This window comes from Lagopus muta, chromosome 10 (assembly GCF_023343835.1).
Source record: "Lagopus muta isolate bLagMut1 chromosome 10, bLagMut1 primary, whole genome shotgun sequence".
NCBI classification, from domain to species: domain Eukaryota; kingdom Metazoa; phylum Chordata; class Aves; order Galliformes; family Phasianidae; genus Lagopus; species Lagopus muta.
Genome location: NC_064442.1, coordinates 15,052,501 through 15,072,091, shown reverse-complemented (window position 1 = coordinate 15,072,091; position 19,591 = coordinate 15,052,501). Strand labels below are relative to the sequence as shown.

The window sequence follows — 19,591 nt, the reverse complement described above, 5'->3', positions numbered from 1 at the left end:
CAGTGAGGTGAAACAAGGTGGAGGGAACTGATGGTAACTGACTGCTAAAAAAATCACGTGTGTAAACATTGTTGCATTTGAGCTTTACTTCTGTTCCCTACTTATTTTCTCCTCTAACTCTGCTATAATTGCTGTGTGCAATATATCTGCTGTTAAGAAGTACATACTTGATGCTGACCATGCAGTTGTGCAATGCTAAGACACGTGGATCTTTGTTACTATAAATTACACTCTGTGAAGTTAACCACTATTGTTTTAGGAGTTTTCTGGAACTATGGAAAAACATTCTTTTCAGCAGTGAAGTTAATTCAGTTTGGCTACAAATGAGGATTTTTTGCTTAAGTGTACATATTTGTTGTGTGCCTTGCTGCAGTGCTCTGGTTTTGTCGAGGATACATCTTCCTGCTGACTGCTCTACTGTGGACCACTGTTCCCACAGAAGATACACTCTACTTCCTTTTGTTGGTTTTCTGTTCTGAGAGCTGTTCGCTTTTCATTGATACTTTAGGCAAACTCATCATGTTTGATCATATTTTAAACTAGCAGCTGGCCCCTTTCTTCCCTTTGACATTCACATGGAATTCCCGTTGTTTCAAGTATGTTTTTGTATACATGTTGTCCACAGGGATGGAATAGCAGCAAATAGAGAAAGCTATAGAAGCCCCATTACAGATGCAGAATTGGCTGGAAGACTTCAGTGAGGCGATTTTCCTTGAGAAAAACTAATTCAGTTTAGAGCAGAATTCCTGGATTTGGGCTGGGTGCGACTTAAGTGCAAACAGATGTTTTGCAATTTCAGTATCCACTGTTCTTCATAAGAAAATAGTATGATATTCATGGAAAAGTTAATCTGTGACAAGACTTCAGCTGAAAAGATCAAAGTCTTTTTGGAATAAATGTTGTATTTTGTCTTTTGGGGACCAAACCAATCCATCTTCCCATAAGTTATTACACCTTCTCGCAAAGGAACTCACCCTTCATTTCATGGGTCATGCTTCTAGAACACCAAGTTTTTCTTCCTTCGACTGTGTGGGCTAGCTAACAATGGCAGATTAAGGAAAGGTCATGTTCTGCCACTGGTTTTTGCAAGTGTTGTGAACAGTCCCAGTGATTTTCAATAAGCTTCTTCAAGAGTTTGTAAAAGCAAACTGCTGTTTATAGTCATAGAATTATGCTGTCTTAAACTAGTTAGAATGACAGGAAGAAATAAACCTTTACAGCATACCTTTCCTGAAGACTAAGGAAACTGGGGTAACTTGTAGAACTCTACCACTAACTTAAAAAACACAGGAAACTATGGTAAAGTTTCATTCTGCTAATTAACAGAAGCTCTTGGGAGAAAATGGAGAATCTTAATATGTAGGTGGGGCGAAATACCTGTAAATACACTTAAATACCTGTAATGCACTTTGTGAATAAGAAGTTTAATACTGCTGGAGAATTTAGAGATATTTCCTAAAAGGTGCCAAAGAAAATGTCCAACCCACTAGACTTCCCAGGAGAGCTGGGTACTTCATGGTACTCTGCACAGTGCAGTTTTCACATCTGCATGCCCTGAGGGAGGGAGGAATTATTTTTCTGCTCTCATTGTAGAAGATAGTTAATGTGAATCAGAAAGCCTCAGACTTCCTTAGTGACCTTCCTAATTTACTTTTCTTAAGGATTTCTGAACCTATAATACGTACAGGTATACCCATATATAGGTGGGTGTACTGAGGTCCAGGGACAGAGTTGCAAGGATACACAGCAGCAGACTAAAGGCACTATATTAAAAGCTACAATCTACGCTTGTCACTGAAGAAGACTAACCTGAGACATCCCTGCTGGTTCCACTGTGGAATCCCACTTCTGCTTGTCAAAACGCTCCCAAAAGACAGGATATTACGTGGGAGCCAACTCACTGGGCTCTGTGCTGCGTTTCAAGTCTAACACCTGCTTGGTAATCCATTTCAAAAACATACAATACAGATATATTTTTCAGAAGGAAATTCAACATGCAAAGAAATTAAGGTAGTGCATCAATGAGACTGAAGCTATTTTGAACAAGAACAAACACCCCTAGGCTTTTAGGATTTTAGTACAGAATTTTGAAAAAACATCAAAGAAGGGAAGAAAGTAAATACTGGTTTTGCAGCTATTGACACTTCAAATTTCATTTAACAACAGCAATATCAACTGGATCTTTAACAGAGATTTCCTTAGCAAGATAAGCATTTGCTCTTGAATGCGGACTCAGGCTTTTTGCATTGAATTGAAGAAAATGTAGGAAAGTTGGTCTCATTTCAGTGACAGTAATGATACTTCGGGAGTGTTCTCCTTTACTGGTCTTAGACTTTCAGTTATACATGAAACAAATGAGCTAGAAAATCAAGATAATGCAGTAATTAGTTGATAAATTGACAGGCTGAGCATTTTTACTTTTTGTGAAGTTTTTATACTTACTACTTCATGTCTTTGCTAGCACAACATATCAAAACTTAAGCCATCTTTGATTTATGTATTTTCCTTTTAAAAACACAAGATTTTTTAATGGCAAACACCATCAGCTATTTTTCTTTAGTAAAATATGTGTGTCTACTAATAATTCAACAGGATTAGTATTTTGGAGTTGTTGACAGGTTCTTATTGAAGAAAACGTTTTCCCTACGTGAGCATCCTGTTTGGGTCTTAGTGAGTCTACCTCATGTCATACGAATGCTTCCTCTAAAGGACATAGGCTGATTTTTCATTGTATTAAAAAATACCCAGACTGTATTCTAATATTATATGTAGAACATTAATACAACAGAATTGCAAAGGTAAGTTTTCACACCACTGCAATACACCTAGAGAATTTCCAGCTCAGCAAGGAATCCGTGCTAAATTTTTTTTTTTGAGGTTCAAATATTGCAATTTCATTGTTGCATAGCAGTTGTATGGGAACTGAGTCCCAGCCTGACCCACTCACTGAGCATGTGGGAAAAGGACCCAGTCAGCCCTGGGAGCACAGGTGAAGGCAATTCATCTGTGTGACTGGAAGGGGAGGAGCCCAGCTGCATCTCTCCTAGACCTCATTTAAGGGCTGACTGCCCCATGGGAAGGCTGTGTGGTTGGAGATCCTTTCTTTGTGGAGTTTCCTTTCTGAGCCTGGATCTTCAGGCACAGGTGAGCACTTTTCTTTTTTTCTTTGTAACGCTTTTATACTGCACTGGTTCCCTTGTTGTTGATCTCCATAACTCTATTCCTTTGTGTTGATCTTTCTGATTGTTACAGTAGTTATGATGACTCAAGAAGTATAAAAGCTTAACTATAACATATTAAGGCATGTTATTTTTACATTGCTATGTTCTTCAGGGTACCTTGAACTGTCATTCAATTTTAAGCTAGTTAATTTGTAGGGGCTAGGGAATCAAAAACAGAAGGGGGAGAAACTGGCACACAGCAGGTGTTGTTGCTTCTCTGTCCCTCCCTTGTTAGCATGAACTTGAGCAACAAAAACAAAAGGAAGAGAAAAAATTGACTACCCTGCTTGGTGTAGCTGGTGCAGTGCCTGGAAGGCTATCTGATGCAACCATATGAAAACTCTAAGAACTCAGGTAGGAAAGAGCTGCCTCTTTAAAATGACCTTTTAAAAAACAGTATCGATGTAGGATGTGATATAAAAACAAGATGGCAACAAGTGAATCAAAGATTTTTGCAATATCCTGATGTCCTGTGATAGTAATGGGACGTTTGCCTGTTTGCAAATGCTTTATCAACCTGGGATCAGTTACAAAACTTCTTTAACCTAGATAATGTTCCAGAAAAAAAAGAGCAATTTATGATGTTGCAGCTTATGCTGGAAGATAAGTATGACAAGAAAGAGAACCAAAGATACTGGGAGAAATTATAATAAACTTCCTTCTGACTATTTGTCTTGATGACTGCTGAATAATAACAGAAGTCAACACAGTGCCATGTTTCTTCTATTTCCATCTATGCTAGATTCATGGAAACATTGTCTAGACTTGTATCATTTAAAGACTTCCCAACCTGCACTATGAGTATCAGCTTTTCCATTATAGCTCAGCTGGAGCTATGCAAGTAAAACAATTCCTGTAATCCACTCTCTTTTACCAATTGTGGAAGCTGTTATATGATGATGTTGCAGAACATAGTATCAGTGCAAAAGGAGCTGAAAGGGGAGCTAACTGGCTTTCTAAGGATGTAGAATGATAGTAGTTTACGGAACTTATGTTTTCCTGAAGGGAATGGTTCATCCTCAGTAGATGAGGAAAGTGGCAGGAGAACTGAACCAGCTAGATGCAGAAGTGATATGTTAAAGTATTGTATGCTAAAATTGCATGAATCTTGTCTGAAATTTCCTTTGTTTAAGGTCCCATTTTCTTTCCTTGTGAAGCCTCAAACATTTTGTACCAAGCTCTTAAAGTACTTTAACTAACTGTAAAAAATGTCTTCAGTCTACAATTCTTTCTGATACACATTTACCTCTAAAAGTAGGTGGTGAAGTGAAGGTGTTATCTGGTATTGTTTCTCTCAGATGCAGGTAAAGATTGCCTTTAGAAAGAGTTTCATACCATTTTTCCAGAGACTAAGTTTGGTGTAGTTTCCCAAGTAATGTATTTTTTCCAAGTTGCATAATTTTAAATAGGTGTTGAGAGACAGAACTTGTGAACTGCAGCTGCTTTGTTTGGTGTCTCTATTGTGATCCTAACCATAGTTGTTTTCTAGTCATCTAAAGATTATGGACCAATGAGGGGTTCTCTCTGTATGGGTCAACTCACTAAAAAGACTCCCTTAGTGAACCTAAAGAAGAAACCAGAAAGCTGTCGGGAGATGTTCCCTTCTCTCCTTTGATGGTGATTCTATCAGCAGCAGCAGATTTCTGAGCTAAACTCAATGGAAAACAAAACTGAGCTGCTCAAAAAATGAAAATTCCCATTTCAGTTGGATTTGTGGTTCTTGCCCACCTCCCCTCTCCCTCTTCAACAGCTGGAGCACATGCTAGCAATAAGTAGGGGCTGAAAAGCCTGGGTACACATTAGTAATAAGTGCATTAGAGAGCAATGGCTGGCAATTTTCAATTTGTGCTGTGGAAAACCGCATGTCCTGTTTCACTCTTCCATGTAAAATTCCCCTCAAAAACAACTAATGTGCCAATTCTAGTGATTTCTGGTCTGTTTTCTTTTTGAGAACTGACTCTATCACTTTGTCACCCCTTTGTACCATCTCGGTCATCCAGTCATTCTCCATACTCAAGATGCTCCTTCTCCAGCGTCTGGAACTATTTCTTAGCATCTCAAAGCCCAGTGATGTTGGTGGTAACTTCATGTCAGGGGCCTGCTACAATTTTAACTATCAGCTACGATGCAGTTTGGAGAAGCGATTCACCAAAGCATTCAGAAACTCTACTGTGTAGTTTAGGAAGTACTTAGAGCCCCTAAGTGATTCAGTCTTGAAGGATGATAGCTTAGGCCCAAGGCCCAGGATCTTGTGAGGCCCCATTGTGGTAATTATCCTGTATGAATGACCTGTCTTGGTGTGCCGTTTGGGCTCCTTTTACATGCTTTCTGTAATACTATTATTTGTTCTGTAATGGCACAGTATCCTATTTTGAATCATTGAGAGAACCAATGCAAAAGCTAAATAGAGTAGTTGTAAATATTTTTAAGTATAATAAAATCTAGGGATTAGCTGAAAGTTAAGTTGTACAAAGCTTAGATATTTTAACAAGAGGTATGATCCTTTTGATGAATAGGAAATGTATTAGGAAATTCTAATTAATTATTAATCTATTGAAAAAGGAGCTAGAAATATTAATATTTCATATTAGAGATATTTTTATAAAATCATCTTGTAGTTGGTTAGTTAGCTGGTTAGAGTGCAGCTTCAAACAATCTATAGAAACAAGCGAATCCTCCTTTATCTCAAATATAATTAGCCATTTAAATGTCTTGGGTCAATTTATTAACACTTTATTCATCGGGGTGTAACTTTTATTAGGCTTTATTGCTATCAGAAATTATATCCTACACAAATACAATAGAGATTTAAATGTTCTGTAGAATGAGCCAATGCTTCCTGACTTTATTGCACAGTATTGTAATGAACCTTGACCAGCTCTAGATTTGATAAGTGTAAAATATTACTGCTTGATGCTAATTTTGTTCCTTTTTAATGACTGATAATCCATGTCGATTTAGTGTGATAGTCACAATCCAGTACTGTTTTCCTGCTTATAAATGTGATTGTAACAGGAGCTATTAAGTGTGTCTGCGTAATAAAATTAGTCAGGGAAGCTCTGTATATTGTTTCCAGGTCTTTGGATTTTCATTATAGTAGTGGAACTTGTTGGACTGTAAAGCTTGATGGTTGCCAGCTCAGACAGGCTCTTTTGCTACTTCTCTGCCAAGAGAGGGGGTAATGATGCTGCACTAAGAAGTCTGTTTTCACTCTTCTGGAAAATTCATCATATATAAACATAGGGTATAATTTTGGAGGGAGTGTGAAAGGTGTTACAGGTTAAGAAAGGGCAGAAAGTCATCTAGGCAATGTATTGCAGCTGTGTACGTTTAAAGAGACCTTTGGCAGCTGGAAGTCTGTGTTGGGAGTTGTGACATCTCTTAGTAATCCTGCAGCACTGATAAATCAAAGGTCTGCATCTGTCAGCCAAAGTATGTGCATGAGGGGATCCTCGTGAAGAAACATAGGCAGCAGGATCTCTCTTCCTTCATCACTCTGTCCAGCAGCACGCTCCATCTTTACCAAATGAACTGCATCAGACAAATTCTAAGCAGCATGTGCTTTCTTTCAGTCTTGCTTTCTTTCTCACTATATCTCAACTAATTTGAAGGCTTCTATTTCATTTTTGGGGCCTCTAGGTTAGAAGTGAAGATATTTCATAGGAGTAGAAGAAATTCTGTGAGAATTATCAAAAAACGTTTTCTGTAGCTTAATGTAATTTTCTGGAGGTTTTTTTTTTTTTTAAAGTGAAATAGCTATGTGATCTCTACTGATATCTTGGCAGAAAACTGTATTTGTATCTGAGTAGTATCTCAAAAGAAACCATCTGCAGTAAGGCAGATACTTAGTGTCTGAAATCCTCTTACTTGTCCTATTAAAAAAGATAACAGGGAATTCTGTCGTTGATGTCAGCATAGGCAAGATCTTGCTCACAGTAATTTTGGTTGGGAAGACAGCGCTCCCCTGGTGTGATAGCTATGCTCAGTGCCCCTTAATGAGCTGCTCAGGTAGACCCAGTGGTACTGACTCCTAGGGTGGGACAAGAACAACTTTCCCACAGGCACTGTTACTGTTGGCTAAAGACAGGCTTCAGTTTCATTAGCAGTTTACAGAAGGTAGTTCATAACTTTTCACTGGCTGGCAAAAGAATAATTCACAGCTTTTGATGCAGGGTGGGAGTAAACCAAAGCCTTTCAAGCCATTGTATCCAATACTTCCTCTAATACTTGGGAAACTTCCCCCAGGAGGAAGCAGGAAAAGATGAAAACAGAGCAGAAAGATAGGTGATAGGCTAAAGGAGCTGTCTAAGGTTTATTGTAGCACCTCTGCATTTTGATGACTCCATGATAGAAACTGTGGGGCCCTCCTGACTTAGAGTTTATGCGTAACAAAAATGCTGCTAAGAAAACTTAGTATCAGCTGTTCTGCAGAGATGTTCAGGACTCCAATTATGGTTGATAAATACTGCTTTGTGCAGGGCTTCTGCAAGTATTTGTAGGAGTCAGAGGGCTATTTGTTGTGCTGGCTCAGTCTTCTACCGAGCACTGGGTGGAATGCCCTGTGCAACAGTTAAGGGAAATGTTGGCTGGCAAAAGGCTGCTTCTTACCAGAAGATAACATGCTGACAGACTAGCTGATCTGCAGCGAGTATCTGAAATCTGGCTGACATTAGTGGCAGGTGGAGAGGACAGTTAGAGCACCTGCAAATTAATTCTTCTATCTAAAACTGGGGCTGCTTAATCAGTGTTCCTAAGGGCTCTGTGGAAAAAAAAGATAAAGGCTCCTTTATGCCTCTAGAGGAGAACATCTTTTGGGTGGAGAAAAGATGTTCCCTGTGCTCAACAACATAAAGGGGACCCATTCACCAATTTATTATAAATCAATTTATTTCAATAAGTTCCTAATGCCTCATTCAATTCTTTTCCAGATGAAGATATCCCATATAGATTTAGCTTTGCTCTTTTGCTCTAGCTCAGCAAGAACACTAATACAAAAGGTATTCCTTGCAAATAAACACTGCACAGATACAAAGAAATACTGTGCAAAACCTAAGCCGTGCAATGAGCTCCAGAAAGATCAGACCCACAGATGTGCTGACTGAAGTTTAAGAGGCAACGTAACAGATGTACAAAGCTGTAGATCAGAGGGGATATAAAACAGTTAAACTTGCTTAAAGGCACAATGTGTCACAATCTAACGATTACATGCATCCTAAGCCTGACAGAAGAGGGAACATACGCTCAGCTATGTGCTCTTGGCTGTAGGCATGCCAGGAAGATTATAAAAATGCCATGCTGTGATATGTTGCCCTCCTGCCTGAAAGGCTACCATTAAGCTGCTTATTTACTGCACCTATTCAGGCAGCAGTGCGGTTCAGAGTGCTACCTGTCTTCTTGTTGGATAAATTAGTTGTGGATATCACAGGATTATTGCTGCCTATTGTTCAGTCTGGTGAAGGTGGGAAGAGATGAAAGATGCTGTTCTGACCTTGTAATGTTTTGTGTAAAATAAGAGATGCTTTTTCTTCATAGTGAGTGTCACAGTTGATCTTAGTGTAGGACTGATAGAGTTTGCTAGTTTGGAGCTAATTTAAAAAGGCTACGACAATAATGAAGGGAAAACTATCTCATTTGTATACATATATAAATGAGATAAATATAAAAGGAAAAGGAAGAAAGATGGAGGGGAAATGATACAGAGATGTGGACGAAAGTGCACGTCACTAGAGCTTTCTTTGGCTTTGCAAATCATAACTGCCTGAAATGAAATCTTCCAAAAGCACACATGTAAAAATGTAACCAACCTTTCAACTCGGAATGTTTTTTTGTATAAATTGTTGTCCTCGTATTTTTATCATATGTGGAGCTACGAACTTTAAATTAGTGATAACAGAAATTGGCAAGTACAGCATTAAAAAATAAACCATGCAGCCCTACAGGCTTAATTATGAAGTGAGCAGGAAGACAGACACAGAAAATCCTGTTTCAAAATTTTACCTCACATAATATAAATAAAAGATTATGTCTTCCACTGGTAGTCTATAGATCAAAAGGATAATATAAAATGACTACTCTGGTATTTATCTTGCCTTTATTATGTGTATAAACTATACATTTCTCATTTGTTATGTCTCTTAGGTATAAACAGAAACGCTTAAATATATAATTATGGATACGTGTCTCTGTATGACTGTGTAAGCAAGTCTGTTTTCACACTGTCGTTCGAAACATGACGTAAAATTACAAAATGTAAAAATAGGAAAGAAATTAAAAGCATTCTGATATATGGCTAGTGGGATGCAAAGGAGGCAAATGAAAACAGTAGCTATCAATAGAAATTTATCTTAGTAATTTTTACTCTGAGGTATGTTTTAGATAATCACAGAGCATCAGATGCTAACATAGCAACATATATTGCATCTAAAAGATACGCACAAGGTACACACTGTTCTTCATTCAAATTCTACGTGTGCTGAGCTGGTGATCTTCACTGCTGTTTCAAGATATTTCTCCATGATAAGGTTGGTTAAGTCACTGGACAGGGGAGATTCATTTTCCAAGTGAACCTCTGCTAACTTGAACTATTTCACGTAGCTTCGTAGCAGATTAGTGGCCAAAAGTTGAATTTTAATGTCTGTAATCAATAAGTATACCTCCCTTGATGGTCACACACAAATAGGCCTGAAGTCCACATCAGTCTATTTGAAGCGAAGATCTGAAATGTTACGAATTTTCAGCTATGCATTTTTTATCACTGGCGAAGAAAGGAGGAGGAAAAAATCTAAGAGAAATAGGTACAACTTTCTCCTTCCTTCCTTGAGCTACTTATTTGATCATTTTCAAATGCCAGTGTAAAAACTGCCAGAATAGCAATCAATCTTCAGCCAGTGAAACTTGCACATGTTAGAAGTGGCTCTCTTGTGACAGGAGATGAGATGTTGAGGACAACTCAAGAAATACCAGCACCTTTTAATTAGGGCTTGCTAAAACTAAACCTATGTATTTTTCCTTGTTACGTCTCAGAATGCATGATACCCTCAGCAATGGGATCATCAGAAAAGTGTCAGGCTGTAAAGCATATTACTGTTCTAATCAAGTAATGCCCCATTTCTGCATCTGTTTGCTCATGATTTAGGACCGTAGCTGTAAAACCTTGCTGTGGCAGTTGCTCTGTTAACATCAGTTGGGATGACGGCTGAAGCTGAGCGTTACTGATATTGGTCTGAAGTGACCTGTGGATGTATAATCTGCTTATTTTGTGACAAATTGACAAGGGGTTGAGAAAATAGCACCTCTATTGCCAAGTCTGAACTGTGCACAAATGCATCTCTGGAAATTCTAAGGTGACTGCAGTAGCACAGCTGTGTCTTCAGGTACTAGAGTTTGTTAGCTTTTGTTTGAAACTGAGTATTCAAGGAGGTCATTTGGCTTCAGTAAAAAAGGAAAAAAAGTAATGAAGAATGAGGCACGTGCCCTTATGCTAACTCTGATGGAAGGACCTAAATCACTGCAGTTGCAATTAATGATAATCACTGGCAAATCTGCCTTAAATGTATAATTAATCCAAGCATGTGAGTAGTCTGATGCGAATGGAACTGTTAACACAGTTGTGTACTCACATGCACAGAATTAGTCAGGCGCTTGGCTTCACCAGGAGAGCAGCATGGAAATGCAAAATTCTTCCGCTAAGTTGCCATAGGCTCAAGAGAATCGTGTTGTTTAATTGCCTTCACCAGGGTTAAAGAGGGATGGAAATATCCTTTTGTGCCAGAGAGATTCATCCAGATGCCATCTGTAATGGCAGGAACAGCCAGCTCAAGGAGGCAGCCACAGGTGAGGTTTTGTTGTGTGGCAGTTACTTGAGAAGTCAAACTACTTTAGATTACTAATGCAAGCACGGGGTAATCAGTCTAGGATAAGGTTGTGTTCATTCAGACTTAGAGAGATGTTTCTGTTTGAAGGGAACATCCCCAAACAGCGGGGTGGTGGAAAGGGTGGAAGGTGGGATGGATCCCAGAGCTGTACAGACTAGAACTGTATCCTGTGAGCAGTTCAGGGTGATGGGTGAGAGTGGGGTTAATAGAAGTTTCACAGCAGTGAACAACAAAGTTGCTAATAAGTTGCAGGAGCACATACAGATGCCACCAGTTTTCACTCATTTCTACTGCCTGAGAAAAAGACCTTCAGAAAGAAGAATATAATTGTTAGGAAATTGTGTGGGTGGGGGTGTATTGGTCAAAATTAAAGTGTGATTAAGAAAATTGAAATTCAGAGTGGGTTCAGAATATGATAATCCTATAAAGCATGTGCCTAATTGTGCCAGTATTAACATAGGTAATTAAAACAGAAATGTGTTGTGTTTGACATGTAGGCCTGGATAATGTTTTGCATATACTTATATATAAGTGTGTGTGTATATATATGTACATATGCATCCTTTATTTTTTTCTATAAATTTCTTGCATATCTTTTGTGATGTAAATGTGTAACTGAAGATCAGCATGCACTTACATCAGAGGTTAATGCTTTGGAAAGCGTGTCATTCTGGCTAAACAATCTGATGAGGCTGAGCAGTTTTGATGAAGGACTAAACCCAAAAGCATTTTGATGTGGCAGGGCTTCAGGCAAGCTTGCCGTGAGGCAGGTGCAGGGCCCAGCCAGGAAGCCAAGTCAGCGAGGTGCTGGCTGAACGCTGGCATGCTGGCAGCATAGCTCAGGCTCTCACCTGAGCCGAAAGCACAGCTCAGAACAAACCAGGAAGGTGCTGGCAATGCTTTTCTCAGCAGTCTGAGTCCAGCTGACACAGCTGCACTAAATCAGAGCTGACCTACGGGAGGCAAAAGGAAGAGTTTGCAAAGGTAACTGTTCAGACTAATGCTTTTTAGTGCATTTTTTACAAAATTAAAACAGTACAAGGGCATGCTTGTAAAAGGTAAAGTCATTTGTGGGTTAAATGTAAAATACCTGGTGAGTCTGGATTTTAAATATTACAAGGTTTTGGCAAATTATTTTTTTTTTTATCTGACCTAGATTTGCACTTAAAACTTTTTTCATAGCACACTGAATGTTTTGACCATTTATGGGGGCCTCGTAAGCTCAGTGGATTTAGCTCACTAGCAGCCATTGTAAGCCATGTGCAGGTGGGATGGTGAGTGATACTGAAGGTATTGTAACAAATGCTTTTTGGATACTGAATTGCAGCCAGTGTAAAAGCAGCTAAAAAGGGCTGTATTGATGCTTCGTGACCGCTGGGGTATGTCAGAAATTGTTAAGCACAGCCTGACCTATTAAAGTGCATGCTTTCTTACCAGTACAAGGAGTACCCATCTTGGGAAGGTGTCTCCCAAGTTATGCATTGGCAGGAGTATGGCTCAGGTTTTCACTACGTTTATTATCTTTTACCACTGCTAAGGCACCCCAGCTCCCACCAAAATCATCATCACATCTATGAAATCAATAGCATCATTCCCTGAATCACTTGTAGTTTGTGCAGTCCTGATCTTCACAAGAACAAAGAAATTCCTCATTAGTGTGAAAGAATTTGGTTTTAAAATATTTCTTGGAACACTTCAAAAGATTAATATTAAAACACAAGTCTTAAAAGTCTCGTTTTAAGTGACTTTTCTATTATTAATCCAGCCAGCGCAAATCTGTTCTACTGAGAGCTTTGCCTTAGTGAAAACTGCAAAAATGGTGCTACGTGGTCAGCCTGGCTCCAGCCTAGTGATGCTTTGTCAGCAGTGTATGGGGAGTTCGGTTACTGCAAGAAAACAGTGACATTATGGAGCTGTAAGCAGTTAGAAAATAGATTGCTTATTATGTTACATGCCTTCAGTCTGTTTAATGATTACATTTAAGCTCTGGCTGACTGATATACTTCTCTCAAAAGCCACGAGTGTCTCTCTTGCTTAATATTTAGATGTTTTTTGATGAAATTAACAGCTAATTAAAACTTAATGAGAATGCATTTAGTAGAATGCTAAAACATATTTTTTTGAAATCGCATTGTTTTACTTCTAACTATAGTAAGTAAGTTGATGCTGATTAAAGGATTAATTTATAGACAGATCAGTTCTGGAAAGCCATATCCAGTGTGTATAGATTTTGAGTTTAACTCATTTATATAATCATGTAAGTAATTGTAACTTATAATTTAAGATAACAGCTTTAAGGTGTTTGTCAACAATAATGGTAAAGATAAAATTTAATTAATAAGAGATGTGTTTTGTTTGAAATATTCCTCTGTGTTTGCAGTATGTCTGCAAACAATGTATTTTGTGTCTGATCTTACTCAGCACTGTGCAATGCTGGACCAAGTCTGTTATATCGTCAGTGCTTGCTTTGCTATGTAAATTCAAAGTCAGAAAAGGCAAATGTTTTGTCTTCTAAGGCATCTCTGTAATTAAAGGGATTAATTTAATATAATTTTTATGTAAGCAAATATTTTAAATGATCCGATTTCACAACAAGCAGCCCCATTCTCCAAATAATACTTATCTAATCATTTAAGTTTCAGCTTAATTTTTTTAAGCTGAGAAATATAAAATTCATCCTAGAAAGAATATAGTACTCTCTTAGGACTTACAAAATGCCCTCTGAAAACTCACCGTGTTGAATGACCTCAGTTAAGTGATGTGTCCGTTTAGACAGCAGAACGACTGCATCTTATGCCAAGTGCTTGCACTGACAACCAGAGTGTTTTAAGAGCATGCTGGGTGGAAGTGAGAACCTCATGTTTTTCCACGTAGTGTAACTGCCTCCAGAACCATAGCTTCAAGTTGTCCACGTGTGTGTAGTTGAATTATAGACGTATCTCCTAACTGCAAGATTGACATTCCTGTAAGGAGACAAAGGTCTCCCAAGATTGGGTGGTGACAGCTTCTGTCAGGGAATCATGTTCACTGTATTAGAATGTGGAGGAAGAAACTGGCAGAGGAAGCTGTTGAAAACCAAGATGCTTTCATCACTTCTGCTTCACAAAACTGTGAACCCAATCAGAGTGAATGAAAGATTCCTCTGAGACTGACTGCCACAAGTCAGACTGCTTGCCACAAGAGCAGTCAGTCTGTTCTGAATACTGGAGTCATTAGAGTGTTTCCCTGTTCTGACTGGTTCCCTGATGTGTTTGCTTTAATCCTTCTTCCCAGTTCCTCGGTTACACTGATAAATGCACACCTTTTGTGGACTGTTTGCAACTCTTGATGAACCATGCATGTGTTAACTGCAGCATGTCATCCTTCTTCCTGAGAGAACAAATTCAGGTTACTTTTGTCCCGAATGTACTTTGCATGTAAATGTAAATACCTAAAGCACGTTTTCTCACTTGGTCTTCGTTTTAGTGAACCTCCAAATCTGTGATGTTAGTGCCAATGCCATGTTTGTATAAGCTCTCTGCATTCATGTATGTCTGTCTTTTAATACTATCAGTTTTCCCTTCTTCCCTGGAGAGTTTTTGTGTAATGGTACCGTTAGGACCTTGATGTGATTTAAATAGAACTTAAAATAGAGGTGTCTTTTTTTAATTAGTCAGGCAATTTTGTACTGAGTAAATACTGAGAAAAGAGGAATAAATGACCAGATTCTGAAAGAGCTGGTATGGGGACCTGCCTGCAGATTAAGTAGCTGCCCTCAGAAGGATCACCTGGAGCTGCCAGGGAGGCAAGTGCCAGGGGAGGCTACAGGGCTTCCAAAGAAATGAGAATTGAAGGGGTGAAGGTCTTTACACACGTTAGGTTTACAAGGTTGGATTCACCACACTGATCAGCTAGTCAGCATTCTTCCCCTATCAGAACAATCACTTCGTCTTCAGGTGTAAGCATATGATTTTAAACAAACAAAAAAAAAAACAACAGAATCTTGAATTTTTGTTTGCGTAATCTTCCATAGCTTGAATTTTCTTTAAGGATTTAATGGTCAAGTGAGGTCTAGAAATAAACTCACAAAAGACATAGGCTGCTCTTCTGAGTTTTAGATGCAGGGAATTAATTGAATAGAAAATTCTCTGTTAGATCAAGGAGATCTTCTTGAGTAAGTTTCTGTGGGTCATGGCACTGAATATCAGCATCTTTGGGGCTGGTAGATTTACTTGTTGTGTTCTGGGTTTACTACCATTGGCCAGTGTAATCTTCTTTTAACTGTTGTCTGCTAAGTTTTGAGCCGTCCTTTAAAATCTACCTAGCCTAATCCCTCTCTGTAGTTAGATAATATGCGGATTAGGTTGTTAGATAGGTTAGATAACATGCAGATATTTTTTTGGTGGAACAGTGACTCTGACTAGGCAACAACTATCTGCTGTGTGTTTAATGTCTGTTCAGAAGTGCTCTTCAAACTACTCAGTCCGGAAGCTGGTATGAAAACTACCTTCTCAGTGGAGAGGCAAGTGTTCCCATGCACTAAAGCTAGGCACAATTCCTTGGACAAGTGCCTAATTGGTATTCAATCTTAAAAAATGTCTTTCATTAAAAATATAATTTGACGAACTGGGTAATTGACTTGCATTTGATTAAGGCAGATTCTATTGGATTAACATGATTAATAGATAAAATTATAATCAAACAGAAAGCAGTACAAAAGGTGACTTAAGTCATGGATCATATTAAGATACTAAATATAAAAAAGATTGATACTGTAGGAATATTAATTTCATAGTAGATATCATGCTGTTCTTTACAGATAGTGATGTAATTCAAATGAATTTTGTAGTCAGAATCAAGGCCTATTCCAAAGACTTGAGAGCTGTCTGGCAAGGCAAGTGTGTTCGGGATAAAACTTTGCGCCTTCAGTGTAACTGTTTGCTGCTATCAGAATGGGAGCAGTGAAATACTGTATTACTCTTAGTAATACCAGTTTTGAACTTCAGAGGGGAAGATAATAGCTTAAGAGTCTTATAGTGAGAAAAAGATAACCAAAGAAGAACAGCTGTCTTTTGAGACCTCGTTACATAGCACTGGAGTACAGTGGAGTATTTCATTGTACACACCTGTCAAAAAAAAAAGCAACACACCAAAACAAAACTAAAATTCAGTGTTAAATTTGACACAGCAATATATAAGAAATAATCTCAGAAAAGCTTACGCAGATGAGAATCCCAGTGTTAAAAAATAGTTTTCCTTTTAAGGATAAGTAAAGATGGCAACCTCATCTTAGAATAACTGTAAGGAGAGAGGAAGCACTAGAACACTTTTGTACAAAACTGGTTAAATTGTCAGCACTGTTGTACGTGTATAGTTTATGCTTTACTTTAAAACAATTAAGTAATATTTCTCTAACTCAGAGTACTAGTTTGTTGCAGTTAGAACTTTTCCCTCCTTGCAAAAACTGGGAGATAAATTGGTTCCTTTTTAGCTGTGACATACCATTATGTATGGTAGATAAAAGTAATTATGGGTTGAGATGCATAAAATGGCCCACTGGATAGCTTATCTAGGCAACTAGCTACATTCTGATGCTATGTGTAGAATCTGATCTGAAGATTAAAAAAAATAAAAAATTCCATCAACATCTGTAGTATTTCAAAAGGAATAGAGTGGAAATAACTAAAACTATAGTTAAGTAGCCTTCTAGATCAACAGCTTGTCAGTAACTAATGAGATCAGATTAGTTAGTAATTAGATTAGCACTTCATCAGCTAGTCAGTTAGTAAATGTTACATCCACTGACTTTGTTGAAACAAAAATCTGATTACCAAATTGAAGATACTGGTGAAATATACCTAGTATATTCTCACTATGAGATGGCACACTGTCTGTTTCAAATCTAATTTGCATTAGAGATGCTTTTATAGAGAGGTATCTGCAAGATAAAAACTAGGTGAATTGTAGACTTGATCAAGTATTGATCTCAGGAAGATACAAAATCTTGAAGACATTTCCAGTATTATTTCATGACTCACTAAAATAATGTCAACATGACAAATCTCAACAGGTTCAAAGCACCATGGAAGAATGAGCAGTTTTGGATCTCTAAAACAGAGGAACTAAGTTGGATCTAGATGCATACAGAATCCAACTGGTGAGCCACGTTGTGTTTAAAATCACAAAGTAATTCAGACCACTGAAGTGGGGGATGTTAATGCCTAAGCAATGTGGAAGAGCTGCCAATGCAAGACATTTTTCTGTTGGTTGGCTCACAGTATCCCAAATGGAGAAAACAATCAGAATGTCTGCTACCTAAACAATAAATTCTAACATTCCAAAGGACCAACAGTCTTGTTTCTTCCAGCAGATGCCAGACGACTTTCTGCTGGAATGTCTTTATTTAACACCCTGCAGATTGAGCCACAATTTCCTTCAGTGTGACTTCTACTGACAACACTGCCTTCTTTAGACATACTGAGATTTAGGATTTATAAGTTAGACCAAAAGGAGAATCGCTACGACTGTTCGGGTCATTCTTGTTCAGCTTTAGGCAGTTTGTCTTTTAGAAGAGAAATAATTTCATTTCACATCCAAGTGTACCTGAAACCTTCTCTTAAACTGCTGTAGGTGATGGCATATTGTATCTCAGTGCCAAAGGGAATCAGTTCTGTGGTCCTTATGGTATGTCTGTGAATGGTGCTAGCACTGAAGATCGAAAGGCTGCAGTCGACTCTCTATATTAGAGTCACTGGTTCATAAAACTGAAGAAATCAATAAAATTCAGCAGGTCTGTTATTTAGTTAGTGAGTCTTCACTAACTGAAGAGTAGACTTGTCAAGACAAATATAAACTCAAAAGTTAAGCACAAATCCAGTTTTTGTGCAAACTGGAAGACAACATAAGGAAAGAGGAAGAATTTGTTATTTTCAATGTAATTTAGCTTAGGCTGGACACTGCCTAACTTTAAACTGTTCACATGGAACCATTTGATAAAGCTATTGCAGAAACAGTGTACCGTTTCCACTGAACATAGCAATGATTAACTAGAAATCACTGTATATGGGTTGCTCCAAAAGTAATGTCTCTGATTTATTTCCTTGGGAACTGCAATAGGTACAAAAAGCAAAATAATGCTGTTTGATAGTGTTTTGTATCTGAGGATTTACTCTCTTTCAACATGGCCACTACCCTTACCTATGCATTTTTACTAGCAATGAACAAAAGCCTGCATGCTGTGCTCATAAATATCTGCCAGCAGAGGTGGCGCACTGTTGCCACTGCTGAAATGCTACACTCACTGCCATCCAGTGTGTGGCCTCCAGGAATGTTCAGCAAGCATTGGTGATTATCAGTGGGCTCCATTTTTTCCACACAGAGGAGTTTAGTTCCAGTTTTTTGCTTGATCTGTACATCCACATCAGACGTTGTTCTGTCCAGCTGCCCCTCTGCTGCCATCTGTTGCATGGTAACAAAATGGAATGGAATATAGGTGGGAAGATTCAACGTGCACTGCGGTACCACCAACATCTGCCTCTGACATCGTGGGCCAACATAATAAAGTAGGAGGCATTGCTTTCAGAGCAACCCTTGCACATAGATTTTCCACATTTTTAGAGAATAAAGTCATTTTTAGATGGATGGATGAATTTGGGACACTGTTGCTTCGTCTTTATCTCTAATTGAGATACTATCACAGATTGTAAGACTCTGGAGTATAATGATTTGTCAGCGCAGGACAGAGTGGACCAATTTAATAGCTGCTGGAGGGGTTAGGATTCCAGCAGCCTTTGATCAAATCCTTTTTAGGTCAGTAACATTTAGAGATGTAGAAAAAAAAATCAAGTAATTGGAGAGAGACCAGATGGTTTGTGGCTAATTTGGAAAAGTACAGATTATATTGTTGTGCAGGATCTTATTAAATAGAAAGGTCTTAAGATTTTGTAAGGGATAGATTAATATTGATATCATGTTATTCACACTGTTTAGTGTGCAAACATCATCCATCTTTTTATTTTTTCTGCACGTGCTCAGTGCTGCCTCTAAAACCACCGTGTCAGGCATTAGCACGGTGAGTCAATAGACGATAGCATTATGTGAATATTTCTCTTCTATGTTTTCCGTTGTTGAAGAAATATTTACATGTGTGTAAACTCTCAGTTCAAATATTACAGAAGTAACCGAGTGTATGCATATCATGGAAGTAATACAGGTGAGCAAAGTGCCATAAGCACAGGCTGATCTTTCTGCACTCCATACCACTTTTGCAGAGCATTTTACCTTATTTGCACAGGCTCCTACTCACTGCAGTTACACTAATGAAATATGTGTTCATTTTTAAGTTTCTTTAGTGTTTATATTCTGTGTGCACAAAGATGCACTAGATAGGAATTAAGCTGTGTGTTTACTTTAAGGGGATAAAGGTAAATAACATGGATTGAACTGGGTAAATATTACTTGTGTTTATTGCAGCACTGCCCAGGGGTGGTGGATGAAATTGCTGAATATTTCACAGAC

At 38.3% G+C, this 19,591-nt stretch overlaps 1 long non-coding RNA gene across 1 annotated transcript in view; it reads left to right on the top strand.

Annotated features, from left to right (window-relative positions):
• The first annotated feature begins 3,038 nt into the window (after window positions 1-3,038).
• The window catches only part of LOC125698464 (uncharacterized), a 24,403-nt gene continuing 7,850 nt past the window's right edge, over window positions 3,039-19,591 (top strand). The window contains exon 1 of the long non-coding RNA XR_007379196.1: window positions 3,039-3,144. This is a non-coding gene — a long non-coding RNA (uncharacterized LOC125698464). The remainder of the gene's footprint in view (window positions 3,145-19,591) is intronic.